Source organism: Ambystoma mexicanum, chromosome 7q (genome assembly GCF_040938575.1).
Source record: "Ambystoma mexicanum isolate Mex_15411 chromosome 7q, UKY_AmexF1_1, whole genome shotgun sequence".
Lineage (NCBI taxonomy): Eukaryota > Metazoa > Chordata > Amphibia > Caudata > Ambystomatidae > Ambystoma > Ambystoma mexicanum.
The window spans coordinates 839,180,321-839,195,955 of NC_090941.1; positions in this window are offsets into that span (position 1 = coordinate 839,180,321).

Below are 15,635 nucleotides of genomic sequence, written 5' to 3' on the forward strand. Positions count from 1 at the left end.
GAATGGCAGAGAGAAAAGGGGGAAAAAAGACCTTTGCCTCCTGCAACTACTTTCCCTGAAGTACCTACTAGCAGTGAAGCTGCACCCATGCAGATCAGGGCAGTCAGGGGCCCCTCACTCCCAGTGAGAGGGAAAACAGGAAACAAAATAATCTTTGTTTCTACTGTGGGTCTTCTGACCATTTCCTTAGGTCATGTCCTAAGAAACCAACCAAGAAGGCGGGAAACACCAAGACTCGACAGTTCACCGAGTCCGTCTGTCGAGTTCTACACCTCTGGACCTCAATGTTAATACTGGCTTTTCTCCGTTTTCTATCAAAGTTACTCTTTCGTTCTGTGATGGGAAACCATGGTCCGCCTTAGCCATCCTTGATTCAGGTGCAACAGGTAATTATATTGATATACAGTATGCTCGAGACATTGTAATACCTGTCACCACCAAAGACAAACCAGAACTCGTCAATGCAGTGGACGGCACCTCTCTAGTGTCAGGACTAGTTACTGAAAGTACTATAGAGCTACAGATGGTCACAAAAGATGGGCATATGGAATCCATCATTTTTTACTTAATTGCTGCTCCCCAATATAAAATTATATTGGGGCTTCCCTGGTTATCGATACACAACCCTTGTGTGGATTGGCAAACACGCAAGGTGTGTTTCACATCTGGGTATTGCGAGCGCCATTGTTTTGATGATTATGGGAATCCAGCCTGTGGTCCATGTCATCAGCTTTCTGATGCCGCCAGGATTGTGGGTTCAATCACCGACCACACTATGCCAGCAGACTATCAGGCTTTTTCAGACGTATTTGACAAAACCAGAGCTGAGACGCTACCCCCTCACAGGCCATATAACTGCCCGGTTGACTTGGTCCCCGGGGCAAGCATACCCAACGGGAGGATCTACTCCCTTACTCATAAGGAGAATATCAACCTTAAGGATTACCTTGACAATGCGCTACGCACTGGGTTTATCCGACCATCTCATTCACCTGCAGCATCTCCCTTGTTTTTTGTTCCTAAAAAAGAAGGGGACTTGAGACCTTGTCTCGATTATAGAGCACTTAACGCAGTTACCATCAGGAATCAGTATCCACTGCCTCTGATAAACGCACTCCTAGATCAAAAAGGTACTTTGGTCTTGTTCACAAAATTAGATTTGTGGGGTGCCTATAATCTGGTTAGAATCCGCAAGGGGGACGAGTGGAAAACAGCATTCAAGACGTGGTATGGATTGTTTGAATATTGTCATGCCTTTCGGTTAATGCAATGCACCAGCTACATTCCAGAACTTTATCAATGATGTGTTCAGAGATATGATTGACCATTTTGTACTGATATATCTCAACGACATCCTGATTTATTCTCCTTCACGTCAACAATATGTTGATCATGTGACCGTGGTCCTTCAACGTCTTAGAGAAAACAGTTTATACGCCAAAGTTGAAGTGTATATTTCATGCCACTGAAGTAGAATTCTTAGGCTATGACCTGACAAACAAAGGGGTACGTATGAATCAAACCAAAGTCAGGGCAGTTTTGGAGTGGCCCAGACCTGCTAATGTGAAGGCTTTGCAATCCTTCTTAGGATTTGCAAACTTTTATCAGCGCTTTGTTTGCTCTTTCTCCGAATTGGTGGCTCCATTGACTGCATTAACCAGCAACAAACGTCCTTTCCTCTGATCTTCAGAACATAAACAAGCTTTTGATGCTCTCAAAGCAGCATTTACCTCTGCCCCAGTGTTGCAGCATCCCAATTCCAATCTACCATTTCATGTAGGAGCCGATGCATCTGGTGTCGCTATTGGTGCCATACTGTCCCAACAATGTAATGACACTGGACTCCTCCACCTAGTGGATTTTTTCTCTCGGAAGCTCACACCCTCTGAGCGTAACTATACCACCACTGAGCGTGAACTTCTGGCTATCCGTGACACCTTCAAAGAATGGAGACACCATCTACGGGGGCTTCTCATCCGGTCCAGGTCTTCACAGACCATCGGAATCTGCTTGCTATGAAGTCCTTCAAATGTTCCACTTCACGACATGCTAGATGGCATGAGTTTTTCTCAATGTTTGACTTTGTAATTACCTATCGACCAGGTCATCTCCATTCAAAAGCCAATGCTCTTTCACGGATGCACAATCCGGATCAAGATGAAAAAGAGCTCAGTCCTCTCTTGTTTCCCACACAAGTTGTCTATGGTTGTACTCCTCCCATCCTTGCAAACTTCTCTTGCCGAGTGGGTCCTAACCGAGCCCAGTGAAATTCATGAATACAATTTGGATATAGTAAATTCTATGCCTTATATCCAAGGGCTTCTGTTTCTTCCAAACTATAAGACCCATCAAACAGCCCTACAATGGTGCCATGATACGATGTTTTCAGCACATCCCGGTAGGAGAAAAACCTTAGATCTCTTACAGAGATGGTGTTGGTGGCCTACTATGCGGCAAGATGTAGAAAACTACATTGAGTTGTGTGCTATTTGTGTGCAGTGTAAAACTATACCTGGTAAACCTATGAGGTTACTCCAGCCATTACCCGTACCACAACGCCCTTGGACCATGCTATCCATGGATTTTATAGTAGAGTTGCCGTTAGTGCAGGACTTTAACACAATCTGAGTAGTTGTGGATTATTTTACGAAAATGGCTATTTTTGTACCCTGTCATGGGCTACCATCTGCACCGGTTCTAGCGGATCTCTTTATGAAGAACATCTTCCGCTACTTTGGTCTTCCCTCCATTATCGTGTCTGATCGGGGCACGCAGTTCACGTCTCATTTCTGGCGATCATTGACATGTTCTTTTCGCATTGAGGATCGGTTTTCTAGCACCTACCATCCCCAAACTGATGGCCAAACCGAGAGGCTCAATGCCACTCTTGAACAGTATCTGGGTTGTTTGATACTCCAACATCAGGAGTCCTGGCTATCCGCCTTGGTAGCTGCTGAATTTGCTTACAATACCTCGTTGCATACATCGACAGGCACGTCTCTGTTCTTTGCTCTCTATGGACAACATCCACGTGCCTTGCCCTCTGACCTGGTTTTGTCATCAAACAATCCAGCCGCTTCTGATTGTGTGAGGAAGATGACAGAAATTCATAAGAACATTGAATCTCATCTTTGGGAAGCACAAAAACACGCTAAACTCTTTGCAGACAAACACCGTTCGCCGGCTCCCTCATATCAGGCTGGCATGAAGGTATGGCTATCGACCAAGCATCTGCGAATTCCGGGTCGACGTACTCTGCTGCCTCGCTTTGTAAGACCCTATGTAGTCACTCATGTAATCATCCCCTTGGTTGTCTGATTATCTTTACCCATCTCTTGGAAGATTCACCCTGTTTTTCATGCATCTTTGGTCAAGCCTTTTCGTTCTGGTACTCGTCTCAGTATTCATCCCCCTTCTATTATGGTGCAAGGGTCTGAAGAATACGAGGTCAAGGCCATACTAGAGACCCGCCTACATAGGGGGATCCGTATGTATCTTATTGACTGGTTGGGTTACGGCCCGGAAGATCGCACCTGGGAACCTCAGGAGAATATCCATGCCCCTCGCCTTCTGGCGTGCTTGCATGCCTCTAAGGGATTGGTTATTGCATCGGGGGAGGATGCTGTTAGGAATCGCTGTTCTACGCAATCTGGGATTAAAGTCCCTGTGGAAAGAATCTTGCCGGCACGTTTTACACCCAAAAAGAAATCCTTAGCGTTTGTTTTGCATGTTGCAGACGTCACCATAAGTTACAACATCGAGCTCCGTTTCTCGCTCGTTACCGGTTGCCCTGGCAACGAGGACGACGCTTCTGGCGCAGACACGCTGCCGTCAGCATGTCACGTGACTAGGGCACATGATACGCATAGAATAAAGCCGGCCCCCAGACTGCTGCACAGCGCTTCTGAATGAAGTGTTTGGAACCGCTTCATAATTTTTGGATTCCTCGTATCCTTGACCTGTATTTTGCCTTTTGGATCTGCCTTGTCCTTGCCCCTTGTCTTCCTGCTTTTGTCTCTGCATTTCCTATTCTCGTCCTTGCTGCTGAATCCCTCGTTTACAGAACTCTTTCTTGGTTCACCCAACTGCCTCTGCCTTGTTCTTCTGCTTTCTATTGCCTACACGCTGCCAACCCATTTCTGCATACCGGACCGCCCCTGCCTGGTGAGTCTGATCATCTTGTCTTCAGAAAGACCTACCTTCCTTGGACTCTTGGAACAGTTCGTAGGAAAACGCCTCAACCTCCACCGCATTGGAGATTAGTGACTAGAGACTCTGTTTCTTCTAGGCGTCCTCGTGCCATCGGGGTAGTCTTTGAACATTTAGATATTTGGAACTCTCAGGCGCCCTTGTGTCGTCGGGGTAGGGTCTTGGACCTTGGTGTCATGATGCCCGCTCCCGGGGAGCCGGTTCAAGCTTGGCGTCCCCGAAAGCGGACATCCAGTCCCCAAGGAAGAACCCAGCTACCCCATATAGGGGCCCTTTGTACAGTGTCCTGGCGCCTATGGCGCCAGGCTCATAAAAGACATCAGCCCTGGCGCCATAGGCGCCAGGCTCATTATGGGAATGCTTGGGTGCACTTACCTGGTGCAGACCATGCTGCAGGATCCCGGCCTCCTTGAGGCCTGAAAGGAACTACTTTACCTGTGGGACTAATTTACCATCCGGGCGTGGTCGGGGAAGGATACATACCTGATTGGAGGAAGGATACATGCCTGGAACTTCTTCCAAGGCTATTTAAACCCCACCCGAACAGCCACACGTGCTTCGCGTTGTTCTGCATCTAGCAGCTGGACGCTCACCGTGTCTGCTCCTGCATCCTGACTTCTGTCACGCCTGCCAGCATCCTGGATCACCTGCAAAGGAAGAGAAGAAGAGAACAGAAGAAGGAAAAATCCTTACCTGCTAAATCCGCATCCCGGAGACATCTCGCCGACAATCCTGAAAAGGAAGACTTTAATTTAAAAGCTCATCGCGTCGATCGCTGCAGCGCCGCATTCCACTCACCTTTACAGGGCGCCTCCATGTTCAGCTGCGATCATCCGGATTCGCAGTCACGCCCCAGATCCTAGGGAGAAAAAGACCAGAACAAAAGGTGAGAGAGAGAAGGGAATAAGGAAAGCTAAATCTCCATGTTAAGACTTACCTGTTGATTCATTCCCTCTTCATTTCAGGTCCGCGCTGCATCCTGGCATTTCCGGACCCCGGCCCCTAAGGGGAAATAGAGACATTAGCGTTAATGAGCGAATGAAAAGACATTACCAAAAAACGCTCATTAAAGACTTACCTGATTTCTACAAGGATTTCACCTCTCATCTCGGGTCGGTGCCTGTTCCCCGGCATTCCGTACCCCGGCCCCTATGGGGAAAAAGAGACTAGCATTAGTACATTAATGCATGAACACAAAGGGAACCTCTTATCAAAAAACTTACCTGGAAGCCAAGCAAGTTTGGTTCTCACCAATCCGAAAATCCAGTGAAGTAACTGGATACCAACGCGCCCCTGCATCAGAAGCAGGATGGAGAGCTCGTCCTTCCAGACCCTAAGGTGAGACGCTACGAGAAATCACAGAAGGGTTTCAAGGAGGGCGAGAGGGGAAAGTGGGAGGCCGATTGCATTACCCCGCAGACAGTTAAACCCCTATTTTCTCCTACAGAAGGATACTTCTGCGAGCTAGACAAGCCAGATTTGGGGGCCCGGTCCAGTCCGTCTTCCGAACCCTGCGCATCACCTTAGAAGAGGTCACAGCAGCGCGAACCAGGCCAGCGCCTCCGCGGGAGTCAGGTGAGTGTAACACTTGGACTTTGGGAACTTAGAACTGGGACCACAGACAGACTACGAAAACACCTAATGGTAAGCACCATTCCCCCTTCCATGTATATTGTACCCTAAGAATTCTTACGCCTAGATTCCTCAATAGACTCTTGTTTTGTTCTTGTACTTGCTTGCTTAGGAATTCCCGGGCTCTACTGAGGAAACCTCTGCTACCCGTCTGTAATATCAGCACTGACTACCACCGTTCAGGTTGGTGTAGTCGGTATTCTGTTACTTTTGGTTTTACAAGATTACAACACTACTGATCTTGGTTTTTTCTCTATTATTCCCAGTTGGTGTCCATGGGTGTGTGTGTCGCCTCTTCCAACTATTTGATCCTTCGGAGGAAGCGCCTCCATCACAATGCTGATCTCAGTGTTTCCACCACCGATTTCGATAGGAATTTCTCTCAGCAGTGGGGGGATATTCACACCATGGATTTAGTTACCATTTCCAGGGGGGGGGCCTACAAGTGGGTGCGCATGCCACTTATGGGAACCAGGGGTGCGTAGCTCACACAGAGGCTGTAATCATCCGTGCGCCCCCTCGTGGCCAGTCACCAGGTCACATTTTGATCTCATATGTTCAGGAGCCTGTACTGCCTGAACATTTACAATCTACTTACTCTTGCACAGATTTTGCATTACATGTTTCCTAATTTTCAATGCCCCCCTTTAATTAATGGCCTATATAATTTGATTAATTGTTTTTTCAGTGTATTCTGGAGGTAAGATTTTGGCAATGAGTCATAAATAGAAACCATCTCTCCTAAGCTACATGACACAATCCAATGTGCCCCCAGATGGTGAATCTGGACAGGATCTGCAAATGAACTCTATACATTGGGACTCTTGGCCAAAATGAGTGCATCTAACAAGCCTTCCAATTAAGAATATTTGCAGAAAATCAGATATTGGCAGATGGTCATTATGTTATCTTCAAACCATTTATCAGATTGAATACCTTCCTTCTCAGTGTTGTTCAATTTAATAAAATTAATAGTAATCCATGTCTCATCACTTCTTGGGCTAGCATGTGTGCCCAAAGCCTTCTGATCTTCACCCACAATTTGAATTGGCATGACTTCAACTGAAGCATAGATATCTTCCCTAAGCTGTTCTGCTTTTAATCCAAACCCTTGAGAGGCTAATTGTTTAGGTTTACTAAACCGCCATTTAGGAAGTTGTGCAACCTGTCCTGCTGCATCAGATTGTTTTTGCTTAGGTGTTCCAATCAATGGAATGTTTGTCTCTATGTCACATTCAAGAACAACCAATTTCTCTTTTTGTTCTAGTAGGTATTTTTCATCTTTCAGTAGATACATCCTATCTAAAATATGTTTTGTTTTTACACATGTATTTATACAGTTCTTTGTGTTCTTCTACACGGTGGAAGGTTCAAGCACCGTTCCACAGGTAATACAGATTTTAAGTATGAGATTTGCTTATCCTCCACTTCATCTTTTTTATTCACTGTCCAAAACAAATAATGGATTCTGAGAAAAAGGTAATGGAAATGTTTCACAACCCCATTCAGGTATATGTCTTAAAATTCAGCACATATACGAAAAGCCATTTTTGCTAATCATTGCAAGTGCAGGATGGCGAACTGCCAATTCCAGAATTCACAAGGTAATGTTTTTGTTTTTCTGATTAGCTTTTTACTCAAAACATTCAATTTTTACAATCCACAACATTAACACCTTCTTTGTCAAGGCTGCAACTTAACCTCTTTCTCATATGTGCGTTTTTTTAAAAATGTAGCATCTTCACTGTACTTTCTATACTGCTCAGAACTTTGTAAATTCAATTCCGCATATTTAGGTAAGATGTAAAATATAAATGCCTTGAACAGTGATCATACCTGAAATTATACTACGATAGTGCATATTAAAAAAGAGTAGCCAAATGAGTAGTCTTTATTTATCCTTTAGAAAATGGTGAATGCAAACTATAATAATAGTACCACTCTCATTCTAACCTATAATGCAGTGATGTTCGGATACTCACAAGACATAAATAACAGACTAAATTCAGTATTGGGGTGATGACATCAAACTTGCCTTAATCAATGTAAAGATTTCTCAATCCACATATGCTTCATGAAAGCGCAAGGTCTACATCTGCTTCATCTACATCTACATCTACATCTCATCATCTGGGGTGGCTATGAGAACAACCGGGTAGAACACGTAGCACACCTCATTGACAACACATTCAACATCAAATTTACAGTACCTTTTTCCCCATTGCGTAATGTTCACTGTGTGCTCTTTGTTAAAATATATTTTGAAAGATTGTCTGTGACAACCTTCTATATAAAACAAACAGATAGATGTGATATTCAAATGCTTAAATCTATACCACGAGTAAGTAATCTCTCTGAAAGTTAACTAAAACTGTTTATCACATCTAAGCACTTATATTTGTATTTTATGTGTAATGAATATAGCACCTTACACCAAGGCGCTGTACATATGCCAATTTACAGTACAATAGTTATGAATACAAGATTAGGCAGGTCATCAAAATAACAGTACAATGAGAGCAATAGAGAAGAGGAATACAGTTTAATATTGGAGGAAATGATTCTTTAAGGAGGATCGAAACAAAGAGTAAGAAACAATCGAGGGGAAGAACATTCCAATGAAGCAGAGCGAGCAAAGAAAAAAACCAAAAGTGTGATTGAGCAAAGGGAGAACGGGGAACTGATAATAGAAATTGGGATTGCGAATGATGAACGATGAACACGAGAAGAGACATAAAAAGAAACAAGGGATGTAAGATAAATAGGCTCAAAACCATAAAGAGATTTGAAGACAGTACAGAGAAAATCCAATTTAAGCCGCAAATGAAAATGTAGCCAACTGAGAGAGGATAAAGGAGATGGAGGTGGAATTGCGTGGAGAAAGGAAGTAGAGAAGACGTAATGAGACATTGAAAAAAGACTTTAAAGGGGCCAGACGAGAAACCGGAAGACCCAAATGTAAAACAAAACAGTAAAATAGCAGTGAGAAAAAAAACAAGGAAATCAGAAGTTTAGTAGCAGTAAAGATAAGAAAGATTAAACTTTACGAATGTTAAAGAGATGATGTTGACATGAATAAGAAATAGTAGAAATATGAGAAAATGACAGATCCGTATCAAGATAAAGATCAAGATTCCAGACAGTAGAGTAAATAGGAAGATGGGAAGAGGAAACAAAACAAAGGGTGGAGGGGAGGGCGGTGCATTAGTGCAGGATAGAAAGAACAGAACTTCAGTTTTTGAAGCATTAAGAACAAGAAAATGATCTGATATCCAGGTCTTAATAGCACAGAGACAGGATGAAAGATTACTATGAATAGCAGGTGTGAAAGAGGAGATTTACCAGAAGAGCTGCGTATCGTCAGCACAGAAATTATTAGATAACACAAAAGAAGAAATAATAAACAGCAAGAGGAGAAGTGAAAAGAGGAAAGGACCAAGAACAGAGCCTTGTGGAACACCATAATGTAGAAGAACAGACTCGGAGCAGGCTCCAAGCCCAGGAAACAGAATAAGTATGGTTAGATAAATAAGAGCAAAACCAAGATAGTACAGACCCAGAAAATCCAAGGAAGAAAGGGACTGTACAAGTGACATGCGATCCACTGTGTCAAAATGCGCAGAAAGATCCAATACTATGAGAATAGACAAGTGTTTAGAATAGCAAGCAGTGAGCAAAGAATCACAGACAGAAAGAAGAACAGTAGAATGAGATAGGCGAAACCCAGACTGGAAATCGAGTTCTCAGAGACGAAGGAAGAAACCTGAGAATAGAAAAGCCATTCCAGGAGCTTAGAAAGATAGGGAAGAAGAGAGATAGGACAGAAATTAGGAGAGGACAGATCTAAAGAAGGTTTTTACAGAATAGAAAGGATAGTAGCATGTTTAAATGATAAAGGAAAGGTAGAAGTGCAAAGTGAGGTATTGAAAAGAGTAGTAAGATAAGAATCAAGAGAATGATGGATTTTAAGATGAGGGACAAGGGAATGGTATCATTGGGAGACGCAGTAGGGTGAGTCCATGAAAGAAGCAGTGAAATATCAGAATTGAAAATTGAAGAAAAAGAGGCAATAGCCAAAGGCAATGGAGAAGGTGGAAGAAGGAGCTGAGAAGAGGAGAGTGAAGATGGAGTAATCACAGCATGAAGAGTGATCACTTTAGAAGTAAATAATTAGCAAAATCAAGTGCCGTTAAGGTGGATGTAAGTGAGTAGTTACAAGGATGAGAAAGAAGATGAGAGTGTGATTAAAAGAGACGCCATAATGGGCCGAATGAGATTGCAGAAGATCAGAGTAATAAGACTCCTTAGAAGAAAAAACCATCTCGTCATGCAGTCTATGATAGGAAGGGAATAGTAAACAATCAGAGTCAGAGCAGGACTTATACCAACGCTGCTCATGGTGACAAAGAGGTCTTCTCATTAAGTGAAGTTGTAGTGTAAGCCAAGGCTGAGAAGGCTTTAGAGAGGGTGAAAAGGAAGAAACAGGGATTAATGCATCAAGATACAATGAGAGAGAAGTAGAAAGATCAGATACTGCCTCATCCACCGCAACAGCAGCAAAAGCTGGTTGAGACGGGAGGCTAAAATGCAAGAGCAGGCAAACAGAGGGATGTTAAAGGCACGAAGATTGCAACAAACAAAAGCAGGAGTAGCTATAGGGAAAGGGGCATAAGAAACAGAAATAGGGGGGAAAATGGAAAAGAATAAAAGATGATGGGCAGAGGGGTATAACCAAGAAAGAAGAGAAAGAAAGAGGGGCCTGGAAAGGGTGAATTTGTGAATGCACCAACATGAGAAAGAATATTTCTTAAAAGATCTGAGTTCTTTATGCTTGCTTTCATCCTCTCTGGTTGTACCATCTTAAGTGTGATACAGTGAGCATTATTCTTGTTGCAGTTTGCCTTTGAGTTAAAGTATGTTGTCTGTTTATTCCACAAACAGCACATATTTTCATTATGTTCAATCAAACACCACATTATGTGTAATTAGTATGCTTTTACTCTATATGCTTTTACAGCTGAGGCACAGAACCAATGGAGGTGCGGAAGGGGAGCAGTGGAGAGGGTGAGGTCAGAAGAAGTGAGTCATGGGTATTAAAGACCCAAAGGAATGTGACAGAGTGAAATGTATAGTGTGAGACTATAGATGGTGGAAGGAGATCATGTAGTGTGAGAGTATAAATGGTAAATGAGTTGGTAGAAATGGTGAAAGAGGGAGAAGAGAGAGAAAGGAGTTGTAGAGGGAGATTTTGGAAAAAGTAGTCGGTAGATGAGGGAAGTGGTTAAGATAGAAAGAGGAGGGCCACAAGCAGGGCCAGGCATTTGGTAAACATCCTCGGAGGAAATAAGGGGCTGAAGGGCAAGGCCTTGAAATGGAAGTGCTATCCTGCGTTGGTGAACCTTAGGAACCTTCGGTGCCATAGATGAAATCGAGATGTGGAAGTACGCGTCGTCTAGGTCTAAAGACAAAACCCTTTCCTGCAGGTGGGCTTGGATGTGCTGGAGGGAAACCACCCTAAAGGTCTGAGACCACAGGAATTTGTTGAGGAGACGCAGGCCGAGAATGAGTCTCCAGCCCCCAGACTTCATCTTGACAAGAAAGTTTCTCTAGTACGCCCCTTGGCCTCATTGATGAAACGGAACAAGTTTGATCGACCCCTTGGAGAGGAGGGACTGAACTTTGCACAGCAGTAATGGCAAGTGCTTTTGACCTTTGACAAGGGAGGCATGTAGGATGGTCGCCCTATTAATTCCAGCATTTATCCCTGCTGGATTAAGGGCAACACCCATTTGTCTGTGGTGATGGAATGCCACTGGTTGACGAACTTGGAGAGATACCTCCTCACTGGGGTGTGAAAGTGAAGGGGCGCGTCGGAACCTGGTCAGGCCTGCTTGGTGGATTGGCCCCTGGTGTGCGAGGAGCCACAGTGGTGCTGATTCCGCCTGTAGGATTGGGACTGCCCCCTGTTGCTGTCCGAGGCAGCGTAGGTGTTAGACCAGTAAGACTAGGACCGATATGAGGGCCTGTCGTCGTGGGACATCCTTGAGAAGCATGTCTTGCCCGACAAAGTACTGACACTGTTGTGTGAGCATGCCCAGGGAATGGGCGCTATCAGTGTCTGCTTTGATTGCCTGAAGCGTGTCATCATCCTTCTTGCCAAACAGATCCTCCCAATCAAAGGGCATATCCACTACCTTCGGCTGGACTTCTGGGTAGAAATGAGTGGCCTTGGGTCAGCCGTGACAGTGAAGAACTGCACCATTTTCCATCTGTCTGTAGCCAGTGTCAGCAATATCAATAGCTACAGAAATGGAGTCGTCTGAAGCGGCCTTCAGTTCGCAAAGGGAGGGCGAAAAAATGTGTCCTACTTGTCTATGGGAAGAAACTCCAATACAGTGACAAATTGATACCTTAATTCCCTGTCATAGCAGGACAGGACAGCTATATCATTGGCTGCCTTCATGGTGGTCACGACAGTGGAGATGATATGTTTTCCGAAGGAAGGAAACAGCTCACCTTCCATGTTAAGTGTAAAAGAGCATGAAGAGGATGGATTAGCTAAATCTTTCGGCCGCAGCAGACACCACTGAGTCCGTACTGGGTTGCGTCCAAGGCACATAGGCACCGAATCAGGAGCCTTGCACATCTTGTCAAATCTGTCCTTCTTGGGAGGGGAAGAAAACGGATTCCTCATGGTCAAGAGACCTTCTTCCCAGATGTCTTCAAGGATGGATATGGCAACCACAGACTTCCTGGTTTGCTGTGTCCGCTGGTACAAAAAACCTTCTTTCTTTTGCAGTGCTGGGATGAGAACAAGCAATTTAGCAGCTCATGGCATGGGGGCGTAGAAATAACCAATCTAATCAGGGGAAGAATCTATGACCTCTATGACTGGGGGATAATCAGTCTCCTCATCTCCTGGTACAACATCATAAAACTCAGAGGTATTAGTGTGTGTGGACACTCCACCCCGGGAGACATCTTCTGAATCTGTATCTGTAAGGTTGGTAGAAGAAAGAGCAGGGTTTTGGGTGCTTCAGGAGCATCCAGTAGGAGGAGGAGGAGTAGCCAACGGGCCGGCAGGAATAGCTTGTCGTGGAGGCAAAGCTTGGACAGGTAGCCAATACTGCAACTCTGAGAACAGAGTCTGGAGAGTGGATGGTGTCCATTGAGAGGTTACAAGGTTCCAGATGACTGGAAGCCTGCCTTGGCAATGGCCCAATGAAAGAAGGAATAGTTTGCAGGGCGGCATAGTCGTCGAAGCACCAGCTGGAGTCTGGAGAGTGGGTAGGTTGTCCATAGAGAAGTCAAGAGGCTCCAGATGACTGGGAGCCTGTTTTGGCGATGGCCCAGTGTGAGCAGGAATAGCTCGTGGGGGCGGCAAAGTCGCTGAAGCACCAGCTGGAGTAGTCTGCACTTGTGCCTAGGTGCCGTCGTCGTCAGAAAACAGATCTTCCTGACCTTCAAAATTCACCTCCATGACAGATTGCAATATGACCGCAGGAGGGACCATAAAGGCACGATCACAGCAGGAGTGTCCCCAGCATAGAGCACAGAGTCTGAATCCGTAGACTGGCAAACCACTGTAGGAACTGTTGACAAAGAAGAATGCACCTTTGTTGTGGACGAGGTGGTCGTAGTGGTCACACATGCCAATAGAATACATCGCACAGACAACAGAGTCGTCAATGAAGTTGTTGTGAGAATGGGCGTCGACAAGCCCATAGACAGGGTCGTCAATGAAGACTTGACCTGCTCATGCGTCTTTGACAGGGTCGTAGGCGAAGTTGTCGTTGATGGGCCAGCGGGATGTGTCGATGAGTGCTTCTTTTCCGAAGTCGAGTGCTGAATAGAAGCCGCAGACGGGTGCTTAATTGAAGATGACGACGACGGCTTAGTGGATGATGACATCATCAACAGGATCGTGGACACTGACGTTATCGTTGATGTAGTGGTGCCTGAGCTTGGATCGTATGTCCCTTTGTAGCTCTTTTCTCATGGGAAGAGTCATTGGGGGACCTTGACCTCTTGGATGAGGAGGTACGCTCCGGGGGTCTAATCTGCCTGAGGGAAGCATGGCTAAGGACAGAGGCTCCTGCAGCATCATCCACCAAATTCACCAACCAATGTTAATGGTCTTTGAAGCGCCTGGCAGATGAAACAGTCGCTGTTCTCATGATCAGAGTCAATATCCCCTACATAAACGTTCTTCAAGTGATAGGTAGCACAGGCCTGGGAAAACAAATCTTCTTCCTGATGTCAGTCAGTTTCACAGACACAATTACAAGGCCTCAATGAAAAGGAGCCTAAAAGGTACCTCCGGAGGCGTCAAGAAGCTGGAATAACAGCACCGACGGGTGGAGGAAGTCCCTGGCATGGTGAAGAATCATAGAAACTGTAGACAAATGAAGAAACAATCAACAAATAGTCAAAGAATGGAGAGATATTTTTAGGGTACCTGAAGGAATGCCCCTAAACACTCACACCAGAAAAAGTGCAACCCGCTAGGGAAAAAGGCCCAAGAAACTCTTGCAAGGATAAGTTTTATTCCTACAAAAATAGGTGAGCCAGCAATGAACTCTGCAACCTTTTTGCTCAGAACGTTCCATGGCAGCAAGCAGAAGCTTAAAAGGGGAAACAGAGTTATTCATTTACAGTGAATACTCACATGGCTGGTTGGTGCGACCCTATATATGGTAGGCCTACACCATAGGGGATGCAGGCCATTGGTCACAGGCCCGTCCGTTCGTCTTGCATCACGTGGGGTCTGCTGGGCTCATTGGCTCCAGGGAACCAAGGTCGAAGAAAAACTAGCTACATTTTGCTAACAGTGCTACTATATCCTACAGTGCACCTGGCATGCTCACAGACTGGCAAAGGGGGAGTCTTGAGGTTTCTCTGACCTACAAACATTTCACTCATCCCAGTCACGTCTTTCGGCTTCCAAGGCTTCCACCCTCGCTTTTGAACTATCATTTATCCCTCCCCGTACCTTGCATTACAAATCATGTCAGTATAAAATAAAGGTGGGACAACCATGCTCTTTTATGGTGGATTGGTTTATGGTCAGTGTTCAGCTGGTATCTTGGAATTCAGGGGTCTTGGAACTCAGATATAACTCATAGTTGGCCAGGTGGGGGCAGAGGCTGGCTCTGGCCTGTTTGTGATAACACGTGCACCAAGACGCCCAGCACTGTCTCGTGGCCTTGCAGGGCATATTCTTTCTTCCGTATCAACTTTAGAACAAAGGAGAGTTTCTGTGGAAGTTTGCAGCATGGGCCTCTCTCATCAGCGCTTGGGCCTGTTCAGGTTTCTTCTTCAGACTTGCGGCCTGTGTCTAACACATTAAATACTGCTGCATGGCTGTGTAGGCCTCATGCTTCGACTATGGCTTTTTCATATCTGCAAAATGGTGTCTGTTTATATGCGCGCACTATGTCTACATCTCTAAATTGAATACAATACTATAATCATGTGGGAACCTTTAGAGCACCCCTCCTACCCCCTGGTGTATCACAGTTCTTCCAATGGGCCTCACCTCACCCTAAAGCGTCTAGTGGGGGTGAGATGGATTCGCTCCCTTCCCAACATTCCCAAAACTGAATGTGCAGTAAAGAAATCCAAAGATGGCCTCCTGGGGTAGAGCTAAGGTAGCGCTGTCAATATGACCCTAACAGAGCACTAAAGTGAGAGCAGTATTACAATTTAAATGTAAACTGCTTAATGTTACTGAGGATGACGACAGAGAATATTCAAACAGCATGTAAATCTATGAAAAATCCAATGCTGAAGAA